This window comes from Temnothorax nylanderi, unplaced genomic scaffold, assembly GCF_030848795.1.
Source record: "Temnothorax nylanderi isolate EJ_2023f unplaced genomic scaffold, tnyl_v1.0 TNYL_tig0443_pilon, whole genome shotgun sequence".
NCBI lineage: Eukaryota > Metazoa > Arthropoda > Insecta > Hymenoptera > Formicidae > Temnothorax > Temnothorax nylanderi.
The window spans coordinates 25,171-40,937 of record NW_027249505.1 but is presented as its reverse complement, the minus strand read 5'-3'; the positions used below and the strand labels follow the sequence as shown (position 1 = coordinate 40,937).

The 15,767-nt window shown below is 34.2% G+C and overlaps 1 protein-coding gene across 1 annotated transcript in view; it reads right to left on the bottom strand.

The window, feature by feature from the left end:
- LOC139782826 (B9 domain-containing protein 2-like) overlaps window positions 1-13,634 on the bottom strand; it is a 96,330-nt gene extending 82,696 nt beyond the window's left edge. Inside the window, exon 1 of the mRNA XM_071721907.1 lies at window positions 13,346-13,634. The gene's annotated coding sequence lies outside the window, so the exon portion shown is untranslated. The remainder of the gene's footprint in view (window positions 1-13,345) is intronic.
- Window positions 13,635-15,767: the final 2,133 nt, after the last annotated feature.

Here is a 15,767-nt window from a genome sequence, read left to right as displayed (position 1 = left end):
CTTTGGTTTTTTCTACCCCTATTTCATATATAATTCTTTTAAATTTGGTTGATTAGACCCAACTTTATACGCGATCAAAGGTATACGAAGTTTACGAAAACAAAGCTTCCTCTATGAGGAAGCAATAAAAATTTACAGAAAAAGAGTGTTGTTTTTATTTTACAATCTTACTTCAACATAAAAGTTATGTTAATTGTACACATAATTAACCTCAAATTACGATCAGAATAACATTTCCTTTCTGTTGAAATATTTTAACATAGTATCGGTGTTAATATTTAACACATATGTTAAATTAACACAAAAATTTGAGTGGACTGTTTGGAACATGTAATTTATATTAATTTAACACAAATTTTCCAACAGTGTACAAGAGGATCGCCGATTATTACCGGACACTTTGTATCATCGCAGCAGTGTTGGGTGAGCTTTGCTGGCAAAGATATGTCTTATGAACGTCTTTTGCTTCGTCAGAGGCCTGCTTATATTAGCCCCTAACAAAAATTTACTCACAAGTTAGTCTTATCATTATGCACCGCCTAGTGGCGTCGTTGCGAACTAGCATGGAAATATGCGCTACCATGTATCTTTCTTAATTAAGAATATTTTATAAGATTTCACAAATATTTGAAAAAAGATTATAACGATGCGCCCCGTAATCGCATCGTTCCCGGCGAATATCAGCCGGATGCCGCCCGGCCGAACATCCGCCGGGCGAGGAAAGGCACGGTATGCCATATTTTAATCGTTTATAAAACGCGTTCGAATAAGTCCACGCGAAGGACTTACCGCGGCAATCGACTCGGAGCGCCGAGCGGTGCCGAAACCGACCGAAGACCTCCGAACGCAATCGCAGCGTCGGGACGCCCGTAATTTCCGATCGTCCTGCGGCTCCATCCTGGCGCTCGCGATTGCCGTCGCTCATACCCCCGCCACTTGCAAAACACAGCCGCGGGTATATAAACAGGCCATTTGTTAACAATAATTAGATTCCACCGTGAGCCAGCACACCGATCCGACCGATCATTCGCTGCTCTCGGCATCCGAATTTCCCGAAAGCGAACAAGTCCGGAGGTAGAGAGTTGCTCTCTGGCTCTGTCGAATGACGTATCTTGAAGGCTTTTCGTTCCCGACCGCTCCTCGTTTTATCGGCACGTTTCAAGTCTAGAGAGTTTCTCTCTAGACTTGTTGAGGGTCTCAGCCGTCCGATAAAACTACCAGCACACCGTACCATCGCGAGTCAGGATAGAGAGGTGCTCTCTATCCTCACCGAGTGTCTCGGCCGCACGGTACCGTTTCCTCGGCGACGAAATCAAGGCGCTCCAGCATAGGGAGTGCTCCCTATACTCGCTGAGTGTCTCAGCCGTCCGATACCGTCTGCCTCCCGAAAGCACCGCCGCGAATCAGAGTAGAGAGGTGCTCTCTACGCTCGCCGAGAGTCTCGGTCGCACGGTAGCCTTTCCCGAAATCCGTATCCTTGTCACCGCGCTTACTCCACCGAACGAAACGCGGTATTCGAACGCCGTGACCTGCGCCCGCATCACAATACAAGCCGCGCACGAACCCGCGCTCCCGCGTTGAACCGCACCGTATCACCGCGCCGTATTCAGCCAGCGCGCGCGTCCGCCAATCACCGCCCGCGTTCCGCCGCGCTAGTGGAAGATCTCGCGTTCCATCTACATTGTACATAGCCACCCGCCCGCGAATAAAACTTGTAAATAAAATACGCAACTCATGTACATAGCAACGACCACCGTAGAATAAATCTTTGTTAATAGCGTGCCGTCCGCGAATGAAACCTGTATATATCGCTCCCTCATTTAAATACTCGACTTATGTACACCGATCACCGAATAATAAATCTTTGTTAATTCACCCGGAAAACCGAGCCTTGTGTCTTTCTCCGCGCCTACTCCGAACCCTGACCAGCCGCGAGCAGATCCGCGCTTCGGAAGTCGGGAAGCTAGGTTTTAAGATTATAAAACCAATAATAAATAAATTTAAAATATTTTTTAAATATTCTGGAACAAAATTATAAAACAAAAAATATGTAGATTTGAATTAATATTTCAAAAATATATTTTAAATATTATTATGTAAGCATTGTAAGCGACGGAAAAAATTAACGGAGCCGATCGGAACTCGAACTCGGGACCCTTCGTTCACACGCCTAGCACTTAGGTTGCTACCCCACGACTGCTCCACTACTACGCTACTTTTTCCGATCTCCCATCAATACCGGCCCTACGGCTCTAAATCTCCTACAACTCGGCCAGCACTGACATCACATTCGCCCCGTATGTTCCATGCCCCCCGACTGCCGAAGCCTGCAAGAATAACCTGAAGCTATACTCCACAATTTTCCAATCACACCACCCACAGATATCCGGTGCATCGAGCAAGTCCCCCTCCAACGAGGTAACGCGAGCACAATCCTATTCTGAACTGTAAGTGACGGGAAAAATTCAACGGAGCCTACCGGGACTCGAACTCGGGATCCTTCGTTCACACGCCTAGCACTTAGGCTGCTACCCCACGACTGCTCCACTACTACACTAATTTCTCCGATCTCCTATCAATACCGGCCCTACGGCCCTAAATCTCCTACAATTATTTTAAAAAATATTGTCTGGGTAATGTTTCTTGCAATATTTTTATAGAAATATTTACAAATATTTTTTGAAAACATTTTGTACTGTATGTAGAGGCATCGCAATCCTTGTATGATAACTTATATATAACATTATTGTTAGTAGCGAGTGAATTCTTGTCTTTTTGTGCCTTAATTATTCTATTAAGTTTGTTTAGACATCTGTAACCTATTGTGTGTTCCTTTTTATTAAACAGGAATATTTGCTTTGTCGGATATGTTGTTAATGTATGGGATCACTATAAAATTTCTATTTGTGGTGCTCGAATCCACATCGCTGTCTATATCGGATGTTTCAATTACTGTTCTTCTGAGTTTAGTATTGAGAGGATAACCGTTGTCCAGTAGTATTTCGATGATCAATTATAAATTCTTTTTGTGAAACATGGGGTGGGATAGCAAAACCGCTCTGTCCATACGGTTGTAAATGGTGCCTATTTTATGGAAATTCGTATGATTTGAGAAATACGATAAATACCGACCCGAGAACGTTTTCTTGTGAAACCAATCAATTTGTATTATCCACCACATGTAATAAGAGATCTAAGAAGCTTAGACAGCGGTTATTCTCATATTCCATTGTGAAATTATAGACGAGCGTGGTAATTGTTAAATATGTCAAGGATACGTCCAATCATGTCCGACGGCGCTGCCATAATTATATCATCAACATATCTACGGTATATCTTCAGATGCAAGTTGATGAAATTTAATACTTTTTGTTCCAAGTCCTGCATGACTATATCAGCAATTATTAGGGACAATGGTGATCCCATTTTGGCGATCCTTGGGTTTGTTGGCATATGACGTTGTTGAACATAAAATAAGTTGATGATAATACAAATTTGATCGCGGAAATAAATTCTTGTTCGGGCAAGGAAACCCACGGAAGTGTCTCCCTCCGATTTTGATGAACTTTTAATATGTTGTTCTTTAGACAAAAATAAAGGACACGTATTTTTTTACGTGCCCATACGCATGTTTAGGGGGTAACACACCCATTCGAAAAAATTGGTTTTTCTCTTTCGGATCGAATAATAAATTGTACAGATATATGTTTAAAATATAATTAGTAATTATGCTTAAAGAATAATAACGTTTTGTTTTATGCTTATTGAATTAACATTACATTATATTATAGCATTTAAATAAACATTTTATTTTACTCTATGACAAGCATATATCGTATTTGGTACCTACTTTCTTTTGTTCTTTGTAAGATGTCTGTGTGAATAAAGACAAATAAAAATACGTAATGTATAAACTCTTGTTTTTTTCCACAAAAGCTAGTTTTCACGAAGTACCACAAAATGTTACTTCTAGTACTGTAGGAAAAATAAAAATTTATATTATATAACTGTGATTTTAAAAAACTATGACAGTAAAATTGTAAGGATTAGAAACTATAAAGGATAGAAAAATTTTCCAAAATGGAAATTAAATAGCTTGAAAAGTACTTTGAAACAATAATAAAAGAAATTTTTATTTTTTTTAAATACCCCCATCACTAACATTTTTTTCAAAATTTAAAAATTTTTTTATTGCTAAATAAAAGGTTTATTTTTACGAATTCAATCATATATGATAAAGTTATGTTATGAAAAACCATTTTTGAGAAATAATTACAAACGCCTCTGCACACACGCTATACATATCCGCCTATGTGCTCGATTCTTCACGCAACACGTTTCGTTCGCATCTTCTCATAACAAAGGGTAATAAACGATAGCAAATACATTTGGAGAATACTCTATGTAATTATGGAAGTTCTTATCGTGTGCTAGACATAACATTTGAATCATATATAGATAAGGTATAAAAGTCAAATGTAAATAATGTAAATCAAATCATGCGTTTGACGCATAAGCGGCAAATCAAATATGTATATTTCTAATTTAAGACGCCAGGAAATTAATTATATAGGCGCACAATATGTAAAATGTTACTTTACTTTTCATTCCTGACATCGTATTATCACTGTACTATTAATCGCTGCAATTTTGTAGGCATGTATTGATATTTTGGTAAAAATGTCTATTAATGTGTGTATTTACGGTAATTGTGTATATGGAGGGGGTCACCTCGGATGACCTTGATATTTTAGTATGTTGTCAGGTCACCCTCCTGAGTGACCTTCAGAAGGTTTCAGCCCGGGCTCGTTGTTTATTCAAAAGTTATTAACAAAAAAAATTTGAGAAATGTAGCAGTTATTTTGAGTATTAAAAGGCATAAATGACTAATATATATGTCGAAATAGTACGAAAAGCCCACGCATATACTTTAAAGGCACACTATGGGTCTAGTTTAACAATAGTGGAGCCCCCCGCAGGGGGGCGGAACCTACTGCCTTCACGCATACACTTTCCACGCGAGACGAGTTGTCACATGGGTTCGTGGCGTGCTTTACGAGCTCGTTTATATATATACATAATGAAATATCATATATTCTCTATTAATTTCCTGAATACACATATTTTATGTCATCTAGTAATACATAAAATGGGTCTCCTCCAATTCTTTTTATTGTATATCGCCACAAATATTCACACAGATGATCGACTAACTTATCTTGTTTAATACCACCTGTACTTAAACGAGCTCGTAAAGCACGCCACGAACCCATGTGACCGCAGGGGAGCGGAACCTACTGGCTCCACGCATACACTTTCCACGCAAAACAATGTGCCACATTTCTCAAATTTTTTTTGTTAATAACTTTTGAATAAGCAACGAGCGCGGGCTGAAACCTTCTGAACTCACTCAGGAGGGTGACCTTGACAACATACTAAAATATCAAGGTCATTCAAGGTGATCCCCTCCATGTACACAATTACCAAAAATGCAATTAAAAAGTAGAAAATATTCGAATTTCCTTTTTATCTATAGATCGAAATTTCAGGATTACTGTCTATAAATTTATCAAATTTTTTGATAGCCATCGGTAGAGTCTATCTTATTTAAAAAAAATTATTTTCGAAAAAAAATAAAGAAAAAGTCCCTTAAAAAATTGAAGTTATTGAAATCCCATCAATGGCTTAAAAATTTCGAAACTAAGTCTAGGATTTGTGAGATTTTTTTTTGAAAAAAATCAAAACAGTCGCATTAAAAAAAAAAATATTTTTTACTTAAATTCTGAAAAAACAGTCATATTGTCCATTAAAAATTTTTTCGATATTTTCTTCGAAAAGTACAGTGAAAAACGAAAAAAAAGATTACCTCATTTTTTACAATATTTTTTTTCTTCTTAAAGTTACAGGCATTTAAAATTTTCCCTTATGAAAAAATAGTACTGGTTTTAATACTGGAAAAAATATTGGTGCAAGTACTGGAGACATAAGTACTCAAAGTACTATTAAATTCGACCATACTGACTTCGTCAGTACTCCTTCCCAGTACTCATCCAATACTCATTCAGTACTCCCTTCAGTACTTCCTCTAGTGTACTCCCTCCAGTACTCCCTCCAGTACTTTCTCCAGTATTCCCCCCAGTACTCCCCCCTGTGTACTCCCCCCAGTACTCCCTCCAGTACTCCCCCCAGTACTCCCTCCAGTACTACCACCAGTACTCCCTCCAGTACTCCCTCCAGTGCTCTTTTAGTACTTATCGAATAATCGTGGGATACTAACGTGTGGTACAGGCGCAGTAAGGAAGAGTGGGCACCCTTGAACCACGTTTTTTCAAATCACATTAAAAATGTGAATTTAAAAATTTTAATAACATCATTATAATATAAATGAGACTATTCGATGTTTAATATAATAAACTTTGTTTGTAAATGATTTAAGAAGTAAATTTTCAGAAATATTTTGCAAACATAATGATATTTTGAAATGCTGCGTTTGTCACAGTGGACCCCACGCGTGGGGTCGATTGAGCCATAGCGTAGGGTATACTGTGACATGTAATGTGAAAGGTAGGGTACCCTGTGACACGTAGAAGAGGTCTGTTTAAATCCTGTTTATTACAAATCTTTAGTCAATTGAAAAACCAAGACTGTGCTAGAGAACCAATTTATCAATAATCGTGTCATATTTGTTTCATCAGATGACCTAAGAAATTGAAAACTGAAAACAAAGTCCTATAACCTCACTTTTTGTCGTAACCTAGCAGAGATCAACGAATATTGCCTCACAGCGACTCAATTACATGTGATCTGTAACTAAAGGGTGAAAAAAAGAGAAAATGAAAGTGTGGATATGATTATCGATGGAAATTATTTCATTTTATAGAAAAATTTAGGCACTAACATTTACTATTCCGCGATTGAAACACACTACGGAAACTCGCGCTGTCACGTAGGTAGGTTAGATAGTTCTGTAAGCGTGGCACAGAGGACCCCATCAACATGCGTCATATTGGACCTCACTGAACATCGATATTATTTATCGTAAATATTTCAGATACAGAACAATTAAACATTTTTGTGCGCACGTTGGTATTGAACCTAGATCCCGACGAACGTCTTATGAATTTTTTTTTAACTGTAGAATCCCTAGAAATCCATACATATCAAAAAGTTATGACAAGTAAAAATTTACTTTGCAAGGCTCCAATTACATATCTGCCTTTAACTAAAGTATATATGCTTATTTCGGCATAATTTTTTGATGGAAGTTATATGTTTTGAAAACGAAAGTTTTCATACCCACCGTCACTATTTAGCAGAACGTTAATACAGAAAACTCGCACTGTCACATTGGACCCCGTGGCTCAAGGGAGCCCACTCTCCCCTACTTACGCAGTACTATCCAAGTAGAATAAAAAGTCAAGATGATATCAAAATAACGTCATATTGATAGTTTAGTGTGTTAATTTAGTATTTTATTAATTTAGTATTTCCAAGATACGTTACGAAAAAGTAGTACTAGCAATCAGTACTCAGTACTGAGTGATCAGTACTCGTAGTATTGACAGTATTAGTATGTTAATACTCATGAATATTGCAGAATGGTCAGTACTGTGCCTATTAGTTTCTTACAGTACTGGCAGTACTATGAATATTAATCTGATAAAGTACTGACCACTTCAATACTTTGAAGTACTAATGAGTATTATTGCTTGTAGTACTGCCAGTACTGTAAGCACTGACAGACACAGTACTGACCATTCTGCAGTATTCATGAGTATTAACATACTAATACTCTCAATACTACGAGTACTGATTGCTAGTACTACTTTTTCGTAAGGGTTAAACTGCATTTTTTTGAAAAAATCCATAACTTAAGTATGGGTAGAGATAAAAATCTAAAAAGAATCATGGAAGCTACTTTCATTTAGTATAAAAACACAAAAAAATTTCCGCCAAATCAAAAATGGTCGAGAAAAATTCTCGGTGATTTGGCATGGAATGCCCCATATACATGTATATATTTATTGTTTATACATGTACTTGCTTCGACGTTGCAGTATCCAGTAGTAAATTAACAATTTTGCAATATGGATATATCGTGCGCAAATTGTAATATTCCTCATCGACTAAAGATAACTGTAGGGGAGACCGGGGCTAAACAATCCGTTTTTTTTCGGTGCCAATTTTTAACAACAAAATAAATAATTGTAGTTAAAAGTGGTATACCACTGTAAAGAGTGAACCTTTAGCTACAAAATTTATATAGGAAATTTTTGTCTACGTCGCGCGTCGCTTTGTTTAGAGCAAAAACAACGGTGGAAAAATTAAAATTTCAAAAATGCCGGGGTATAACAGTCTGCACTGCATTTTCAATACATATACGTACATCTAATCCTAAAAAATAATAGGATACATGCAATAATTGTTTTTTAAGAGAAAAATATAAAAATTTATTTAAAATTTTTATGCAAAACATTATTAAAAAATAGTTACGAGGGTTCCTCTTTCCGCAGAAGTCACTCGCCCGACTTGTTTCACTCCTCGACGTCCGATGACTCTATTCGGTGTCTGAACGGTTGTAATTCCCGTCTCATCCATATTCCATATGCAGTGAGCCCGAAAATGCCTTGGAAATGCACCCGGACTGCTTACTGACCGATTAGCCCCAAACACAAGTTTCAGGTTTGATCGCCCACGAAATATTAGACATCAACGATAATGAAAAAACTACACTGGATTCGTGTTCAGCATGCATTACTCTTTATAATCACGTACCTCGAGATTTGGAGAGCAAATATTATTGCAGATATTACAAAATTTCCACGCGCAGAAAATGTAACTTTCACCTTTCGAAAACACGTTTGCCTTGGTAAAAATCATAACACGGCAGGTAACCTGCCGAAACTCCGTTGGTCACATGGGTACTATAAGCAGCGTTTACAATGTTAATAGCGAGTTCGCACAATATACAGGTTCCGAGATATTTGATTAGACGTATTTACCCCGTAGACTTTTTAGCCCCGTTCTCCCCTATTATTTGTATTAATAACATTAGATTTGTTATTATTTTATTGTATATTTTGTTACTATTTTATTTTTCTTGTGCAGTTTCCTCCTTATTCGTTAAAATGTGATGACTGCAAGAAAAATACTCCAGTGGCTATTATACGACCTTTTCAATATATTGATAACACTCACAATCAGGCTAGAAGTTTTGGCAGAGGGATAAATCCTTCTCATCAGCCTATTGATAATCAGCTTAGAAGTTCAGGGAGAGGTCATTTATTAGAGATTCTTCGTCAACAAAGAGCAAGAATTGAAGCTGAAATATCTCCACAAGTAAGAGAAGAATAGAATTCCAATAACAATTAAAAGTTTTTTCAAGATAGAGGTAATTAGATTTTAAACATTTATATAAATGATAGAATAAAAGAAATAATATATATATGTATATGAAAATTGTCTAATGTAACAAACAATTTTAGTTCACAAATCATGAAGATGAAGATGAAAGGGGAAAGACAAAGGAAGGAAGAAGGATAAAGAATAAAATAAGGAAAGAAGTATATATAGATATATTTATTTACCAACATTAAATCATTATATAAATATTCTATACTTGACTTCTAAATCTAGAAGCATGACAATATCTAAAAAATGTTTTACAAAATTTTTCCACAAGTGAAAACCATACACATCTAATGATTGTGCGCCTATATAATTAATCTTCTGGCGTCTTAAATTAGAAATATACATATTTGATTTGCCGCTTATGCGTCAAACGCATGATTTGATTTACATTATTTACATTTGACTTTTATACCTTGTCTATGATTCAAATGTTATGTCTAGCACACGATAAAACTCCCATGATTATATAGAGTGTATTTCTTCAAATGTATTTGCTATCGTATTTATTATCCTCTTTTACGAGAAGATGCGAACGAAACGTGTTGCGTGAAGAATCGAGTGCATGGGCGGACACGTATAGCGTGTGTACAGAGGCGTTTGTAATTATTCCTCGAAAATGGTTTTTTGTAACATAACTTTATCATATATGGTTGAATTTGTAAAAAAATAACCTTTTATTTGGTAATAAAAGAATTTTAAAATTTTGAAAAAATGTTTAGTGGTAGGGGTATTTTTTATAATTAAAAAAATTAAAAAATTTTTTATTATTGTTTCAAAGTACTTTTCAAACCATTTAATTTCCATTTTAGAAAATTTTTCTATCCTTTATAGTTTCGGAGATATTCGATCCGAAAGACAAAAACCGATTTTTTCGCAGGGGTGTGTTATCCCCTAAACATACGTATGAGCTCGTATAAAAAAATACGTGTCCCCTTATTTTTGTCTAGAGAACAACATATTAAAGGTTCATCAAAATCGGAGGCAGACACTTTCGTGGGTTTCCTAGCCGGGTTAATAAACTGTATCAAATATATTCTAGACATATTATTTCAATGTCTTTGGTATAATCCGTTATCGCCGTCACTGCGGGAAGGCCTGGACTCAGAGAAATCGGACCAGACCAGTGGTACATGGTCATAATACGGTCATAATAGCGAACTTTGGACAGCTCTAGCATTCAGAGGACTCGTTACAAAGTTGTGCCTATGGAACTTTTTAATCCTCTTATGATGCCCTACAATTCTAGCCATGTCTGATTGCTGTTTACTAGGGGCCCAATTTTTCATATGAAACTGGGCATAGTCCTTTACAGTCTGACGTAGGATTTTACTCTGAGTAGTATGGTATCACGGTATATCTAAAATTATTGCAGTACTTAATAGAGGGTTAAATAGCCAAATATCTAACACATCTATACTATCTGTAAAATCTAAAATTTGTGATTTTACTGGTAAAAACATAAAATCTATAATTAAACACTATTATAATCATATAATTTCTGAAATAGCGATTACATCTATTTCATATTAAAGGTAAAACTGTACCAAAATAAATATTAAAATAAATCAAGTAGGGGAAACCGGGGCAAACTCGACACCGGGGCAAACTTGACACTAGGCTTTTTGCCAATTTAAATCTATCGTAGAAACTTGCCTTTCCTACTGTAAATGCGTCTTTATGTGCCAGTATTATCAACGGAATTTGGTGACATTCTGAGTTATGGTGTAATTTTTAGCGCAACATAAGCGTTTTTGATGGTGAAAAGTAATTTTTCTGATCTCTCGAAAATTTCTACTCTTTTATCAAGCTTTACATTTGCGAATCTACCGGTAAGTGATTTTGATAGGAAATTCGATGCTTTATACGAATTCGATAATAGTTTTTGCATATTTTCAAAATTTTTATATTGTTGGAGTAACAAAAGTGAAAAACGACGTTTGGGGCAAAGTCGACACCACGCCGTTTTATCAGCTCCCAATAACAAACGATGCTTATCATGCAGCTATATAACCCATGACAAATGTGTGTGCACGTCTAATCGTGAATTTATTTGCATAAATTGTTTTTCAGACATGAGTTTAGATGAAAATAATTGAATGTTTAACAATTTCTGTTCTCATTATTTCCAACGATTGTTTTACTTAATTCCGAATTTTTGTACTTTTTAAATACACGATAAACAATGTATGTTTAGTTTCAGACAATAAAAAATAAGTTCCAGATCAAATTGTGTCGATCAGGCAAAGTGTCAAGTTTGCCCTGGCATTTTTCAATTTGAAAATTTGTCTTTGCGTCACTTTTCCTTTCCTAAGGGCAAAACTAAGCAATGTATAGCAAAATTTCCTTAAGCAATTTTGTACCTGAAGGAACACTCTTTAAATGTATACCATTAAATTTGCTTGAAAATTTTAATTAATTGTTGAAAATTGCCTTTTAAAAAATTGTGTCGAGTTTGCCCCGATCTCCCCTACTTTTATCACCAGACAGTAAACCGAAAAAATATTTACTAGAAGCTTAATTTTATTTGAGGTAAGTTTAATGTTTTGAAGTAAAATTACAAAAATTATTCTGTATTTTAACTGCGTAAATCGAAGGTTAAAACTGACCATCGATTCTCACAATAAAATGATGACATATTTTTATCAGTGTAAAAGGATTGATTTGTCAATGTAATAAAAAATAACGTGCTCTATTATAAAAAAAATAGAGATAATTTTCTTGAAGTAACTCCACTTAGAACAAAAATGTCAATACATCTATTCCTTCCCATAATCAAGTAACTTTTGAGATATTTTTATATAAACTAAGAGACAATTAATAGATAATTTAAGTTATAAAATTTAATGACCCTCCCATCTTGTGTATGTTGAGTTATATACGTATATATTAATAATATGTTTATCAAAATTTGAATATATTAGCATTAATGATGATCTATTAATCTTTCAAACTATAAAATTGTATAGAAGTAAAAATTTTAATTATTTATTCGCTACCAGCCAAAAGTTTGAAACTACATATAATATTTAAAATTATTTGAGTGAAATACTAACTTAAAAATCTGATTCATACCTTATTCAATAGTTTTTAAATATTATTAATATATGTTTTTCATTATATTTAACACAGTCGTAGTTAGCATTGTTTAATTTCAAGAAAATAGACTACTTTTTTCTCAAAACTGAACTGTGGACTATTTTAGAAGATGGAAAGAGTTTTTTCTATCAGAAAAAAATAAATAAACTTATAGTTAGATTACTTAGATTAGTAAAAAGAAATGTGAGATCAAAGTGTGACTTTGACAAAAATATGTCTAGTACTTTTTAGTGTCTAATATTCTTTTTATTTTATAAAAAATATATTTTATAGAATTTTCAAACATCTTATTATAAAACAAAGAATAAAATAATAAAAATATATTATCAGTCATAATGCATAAGTTTAATTTTATTTCTTATAGTAAACATTTACAATTAATGGTTTCAAACGTTTAACAGACAGTGTAGCTTATTTTGTATATAAATCTTATAAAATAAAAATAGTTCCATCAAAATATGGTTGGATAGATATATCACAAATTTATCCAAAATAAATAAATTATATAATATAAAATACTAACCAAATAAAATATTACAAAAATAATTATCCTCACTAATTCTTTTAACAATTCAGTTTACTGTGATTGAAATTATTTTTATAAAAAAATACAAAAATTAGTCTTGAGAAGATTTGTCAAAATGTATTTAAATTATTAAAATTATAATTTGTGTCAGAATATTATAGATTGTATTCAATAACAGAATTCTTTCTTATTGGTTTTCATTTTCTACTAGAAATTATTCGAATGATCAAAATAATCGAGCTATATTTTTATTCCTTAAATTAACATTAAATTATCAAAAAAGATATATTAAAAGATATTGAAATTACTTACTCTGATATTTTACTTGAGTACGCCTGATAATATATATTCTATCTTGTATAAAATACATTGAAAATATAGTTTTCAGCAAAACAAAATTTTTAATAAAACTTTATTATAATAAAATAATATTTCTAAATAAAAATTTGCAAAACACCTTTTTATACACTTTTTTATGCAATTGATAGCGGTCACTCACTGATGAATTTCAATGTTGACAAATGCGTCGCTATGACAACCAGCTAGTAATAACAGGTCCGTTCGTTTTACTTTACATCTTGTACTGGGGGTCGATTGTGTATCTTGAAACGAGGTGAAAATTACAAAAGTGAACAGATTTACTAGATTTCGACAAATAAAATCGTAGGTACTCTAGTGAATTTCCTCACTTTTGTAATTTTTACCTCGATTCAAGATACGCAATTGACCTCCAGGGGTGCGTTCCAAAACCTGCCTTTGGTTACCATAAATCGTTCCAAAACACTCTGGTACGACTGTGTGGTTGGTCAATGGTAATACTACATTACCGTTCCAAAACGCTTATTTGGTCAACCACAAAGGTAGTTTTCTGACCTTCCAAAATCGAGAGGTTGTAATGGTTACCAAGACAAAGCACGGGAAAGATACATAAGATTTGAGTACTTAGTGCGAGACACTACCATGTACCATGTCAGCTTCTTGATTCTGAGAAATTTCGAGTATACTTATAATATTTTAAATATTACCCACACAGCAAAATATATCTGAGATATAATCAGATATCTATATGCCTACAATTTCAAGTCAAATCTAAGGTATCTTATTTTCAGATATTCACAGAATATCTGTAGGACATCATTACTCGATATCACATTATATCTTTGAAAAAGATATCTCTGAAACATTTGCAATTTGCATATGAATATATGGCCGGTTCAAAACACACAGATCTTATTATATATATATATATATATATATATATTTTATAAAGATCAACTCAAGTTTATTTATAACCAATAAAACAATCTGTACAGCATCTTAAGATAAACTTTAGACGATCTGAAATATGTAAGATCTATTGACTCTATGAATACCGGCCTATAATATATATATATAATATATTATTTATTTATTTATTTTACTCGGTCATATATCCCGGAAAGCATATATTGTACATACACATATATTATTCAATAAAAAGGAGTAGTAATAATCGACGCTGACTGGCAATATAGAAATTTTATTATCCCACGACGTTTCGACCGTCACTTTCGGTCCTTATCAAGTGTTCTATCTCTTACAAACAATTCAGTCCTGGCATTGTGCCAACAATCCAAAAGTCAAGAACTAAAATTATATTTAAAAAATATATATATAAAAAGAAAAGTATAAAATATAAATTGACAAATTTAAATAACTTACAAGTTTGCGCGTCATATGTAAAAGACGTAGTATGTGTGGGAAAAGCATGTCAGCAGCCCACGGGTGACAAAGGCACACTGATCACGATCGACGTTAAATGTTCTTTATTATTATATCATATGCCCCGGTCAAATTATCCGTGTCTTTCTGTAGGTTGATTGTGTTGTTATTTTGTTTTATGAAAAACATTTCTGTGATCTCGCGTTTTCTAACTTGTTTTTCGCAATGTAATATCTCAGTTTTATGCCATTCGAATTCGTGATCAAAAGAGGTACGATGTTTACTAACGACGGAATGGTTGCTGACATGTTTCTTGATATCTGCTCTATGCTCTTTAATACGTGTTTCGAGATGTCTTTTGGTTTGGCCAATGTACGTGGCATCGCAATTTCCGCAATTGATTTTATAAATTAAGTTAGTCTGCTTGAAACAATCTAGTCTATCTTTCCCCCTCCTTATGACGCAATTGAGGGACTTAGGAACTGTATAAAGAACATGAAGACCGTGATCATTGAAGATACGCAAAAGTCTCTCGCTGAGACCTTTAATGTAGGGAACTGTTATACAATTTTCCGGTATACGTCGTACAATATCATTCGTGTTAGATGTGTTATCACGGTTACTGAGTAGTTTTAATCTATCTTTAATACATCTGTCAACAGTATGCGGGGGATAGCAGTTGTTTAAAAGTATTTCTTTGATTTTATCGATGTTATTATCGTGGAACCGTTTGTCGGATAATAAGATCGCGTGGTCGACCAAGCTTATTATAGTGTTCAGTTTATATTTTTTCGGGTGACTAGAAAAATAATTAACGTATCGACCGGAAAAGGTAGGTTTAGTGTACCAGTTAGTAATTAAGGTATCATATTCCCTGATGACAGTCGTATTCAAGAAATTGATTGAGTTATTTTCCTCAGTTTCGTAAGTAAATTTCAATCGAGGATGATAATTATTGAAAACCGTTAAAATTTCATCAATATTAGACTTCGGAATTATCGCGAAGACATCGTCAACATAACGACAAAGAAAT